Genomic DNA, 3,803 nt, shown 5'->3' with positions numbered 1-3,803 from the left:
GCGGTATGCTGAGACACTACAAGCAGCTTAGTAGAACACAGATGAAGCTTCTAAGTTGATGTAATAGCCACTAAGAAGTAGTACAATTGAAGTTTTAGGTATCGATTATTGACTTTTTAGCTAGCTTTTGTGCCTTGGACATGAGCTAGGACCTTAAGATTCAGCATGAAAGGAGGACTAGCAGCCGAGTAGCACGGGAGAATGTGAAAAGTGTTCATATGTAGTAAAAACCTGAGAAATTCGTCCGTTTTCGTCATTTGTTATCGAATCGACTTAAAGCCAGATCGTCACATTGGCCGCTCTTCTCTCTGAAACGGTTGTACTTAACGTCTGCAAAGCTATGTCGCGTGCTGCGGTATGCGGAGACAATAAAAGCACCATAGTAGAACACAGATGAAGCTTCTAAGTTGATGTAATAGCCAGTAGGAAGAAGTAGAATTCAAGTTTTAGGTATCGATTATTGACTTTTTAGCTGGCTTTGGTGCCTTGGACATGAGCTAGGACCTTACGATTCTGCATGAAAGGAGGACTGGCAGCCGAGTGGCAGGGGAGAATGTGAAAAGCGTTCTTATGTAGTAAAAACCTGAGAAATCCGTCCGTTTTCGTCATTTGTTATCGAATCGACTTAATGCCAGATCGTCACATTGCCCGCTCTGCTCTCGGAAACGGTTGTACTTATCGTCTGCAAAGCTATGTCGCGTGTTGCCGTAGGCGGAAACAGGAAAAGCACCGTAGTAGAACACAGATGAAGCTTCTAAGTTGATGTAATAGCCAGTAAGATGTAGTCCAATTCAAGTTTTAGGTATCGATTATTGACTTTTTAGCTGGCTTTTGTGCCTTGGACATGAGCTAGGACCTTATCATTCTGCATGAAAGGAGGACTAGCTGCCGCGTTGCACGGGAGAATGTGAAAAGTGTTCATATGTAGTAAAAACCTTAGAAATCTGTCCATTTTCGTCATTTGTTATCGAATCGACTGAAAGCCAGATCGTCACATTGGCCGCTCTTCTCTCTGAAACGGTTGTACTTATCGTCTGCAATGCTATGTCGCGTGCTGCGGTAAGCGGAGATACTAAAATCACCATAGTAGAACACAGATGAAGCATCTAAGTTGATGTAATAGCCAGTAAGAAGTAATCCAATTCAAGTTTTAGGTATCGATTATTGACTTTTTAGCTGGCTTTGGTGCCTTGGACATGAGCTAGGACCTTAAGATTCTGCATGAAAGGAGGACTAGCAGCCGAGTTGCACGGGAGAATGTGAAAAGTGTTCATATGCAGTAAAAACCTGAGACATCCGTCCGTTTTCGTCATTTGTTATCGAATCGACTTAAAGCCAGATAGTCACATTGGCCGGTCTTCTCTCTGAAACGCTTGTACTTATCGTCTGTAAAGCTGTGTCGCGTGCTGCGGTATGCGGAGACACTAAAATCACCATAGTACAACACAGATCAAGCTTCTAAGTTGATGTAATAGCCAGTAAGAAGTAGTACAATTCAAGTTTTAGGTATCGATTATTGACTTTTTAGCTGGCTTTGGTGCCTTGGACATGAGCTAGGACCTTACGATTCTGCATGAAAGGAGGACTAGCAGCAGAGTTGCAGGGTAGAATGTGAAAAGTGTTCATATGTAGTAAAAACCTGAGAAATCCGTTCGTTTTTGTCATTTGTTATCGAATTGACTTAAGGCCAGATCGCAACTTTGGCCGCTCTGCTCTCGGAAACGGTTGTAATTATCGTCTGCAAAGCTATGTCGAGTGTTGCCGTAGGCGGAAACAGGAAAAGCACCATAGTAGAACACAGATGAAGCTTCTAAGTTGATGTAATAGCCAGTAAGAAGTAATCCAATTGAAGTTTTAGGTATCGATTATTGACTTTTTAGCTGGCCTTGGTGCCTTGGACATGAGCTAGGACCTTAATATTCTGCATGAAAGGAGGACTAGCAATCGAGTTGCACGGGAGAATGTGAAAAGTGTTCATATGTAGTAAAAACCTGAGACATCCATCCGTTTTCGTCATTTGTTATCGAATCGACTTAAAGCCACATCGTCACATTGGCCGCTCTTCTCTCTGAAACGGTTGTACTTATCGTCTGCAAAGCTATGTCGCGTGCTGCGGTATGCGGAGACACTAAAAGCACCATAGTAGAACACAGATGAAGCTTCTAAGTTGACGTAATAGCCAGGAAGAAGTAGTACAATTCAAGTTTTAGGTATTGAATATTGACCTTTTAGCTGGCTTTGGTGCCTTGGACATGAGCTAGGACCTTAACATTCTTCATGAAAGGAGGACTAGCAGCCGATTTGCATGGGAGAATGTGAAAAGTGTTCATATGTAGTGAAAACCCGAGAAATCCGTCCGTTTTCGTCATTTGTTATCGAATCGACTTAAAGCCAGATCGTCACATTGGCCGCTCTTCTCTCTGAAACGCTTGTACTTGTCGTTTGCAAAGCTATGTCGCGTGCTGCGGTATGCTGAGACACTAAAAACACCATAGTAGAACACAGATGAAGCTTCTAAGTTGATGTAATAGCCAGTCAGAAGTAGTACAATTCAAGTTTTAGGTATCGACTATTGACTTTTTTGCTGGCTTTGGTACCTTGGACATGAGCTAGGACCTTAAGATTCTGCATGAAAGGAGGACTAGCAGCCGAGTTGCATGGGAGAATGTGAAAAGTGTTCATATGTAGTAAAAACATGAGAAATCCGTCCGTTTTCGTCATTTGTTATCGAATCGACTTAAAGCCAGATCGTCACATTGGCCGCTCTTCTCTCTGAAACGGTTGTACTTATCGTCTGCAAAGCTATGTCGCGTGCTGCGGTATGCGGAGACACTAAAAGCACCATAGTAGAACACAGATGAAGCTTCTAAGTTGATGTAATAGCCAGTAAGAAGTAGTACAATTCAAGTTTTAGTTATGGATTATTGACATTTTAGCTGGCTTTCGTGCCTTGGACATGAGCTAGGACCTTAACATTCTGCATGAAAGGAGGACTAGCAGCCGAGTTGCACGGGAGAATGTGAAAAGTGTTCATATGTAGTAAAAACCTTAGAAATCTGTCCGTTCTCGTCATTTGTTATCGAATCGACTTAAAGCCAGATCGTCACATTGGCCGCTCTTCTCTCTGAAACGGTTGTACTTATCGTCTGCAAAGCTATGTCGCGTGCTGCGGTATGTGGAGACACTAAAAGCACCATAGTAGAACACAGATGAAGCTTCTAAATTGATGTAATAGCCAGTAAGAAGTAGTAGCATTCAAGTTTTAGGTATCGATTATTGACTTTTTAGCTGGCTTTGGTGCCTTGGACATGAGCTTGGACCTTAATATTCTGCATGAAAGGGGGACTAGCAATCGAGTGGCACGGGAGAATGTGAAAAGTGTTCATATGTAGTAAAAACTTGAGAAATCCGTCCGTTTTCGTCATTTGTTATCGAATCGACTTAAAGCCAGATCGTCACATTGGCCGCTCTTCTCTCTGAAACGGTTGTACTTATCGTCGGCAAAGCTATGTCGCGTGCTGCGGTATGCGGAGACACTAAAATCACCATAGTAGAACACAGATGAAGCTTCTAAGTTCATGTAATAGCAGGTAAGAAGTAGTACAATTCAAGTTTTAGGTATCGATTATTGACTTTTTAGCTGGCTTTGGTGCCTTGGACATGAGCTAGGACCTTAATATTCTGCATGAAAGGACGACTAGCAGCCGAGTTGCACGGGAGAATTTGAAAAGTGTTCATATGTAGTAAAAACCTTAGAAATCTGTCCGTTTTCGTCATTTGTTATCGAATCGACTTAAAGCCAG

Source organism: Schistocerca gregaria, unplaced genomic scaffold, assembly GCF_023897955.1.
Source record: "Schistocerca gregaria isolate iqSchGreg1 unplaced genomic scaffold, iqSchGreg1.2 ptg000387l, whole genome shotgun sequence".
In the NCBI taxonomy this organism is placed as follows: domain Eukaryota; kingdom Metazoa; phylum Arthropoda; class Insecta; order Orthoptera; family Acrididae; genus Schistocerca; species Schistocerca gregaria.
This window is presented reverse-complemented; position numbering follows the sequence as displayed.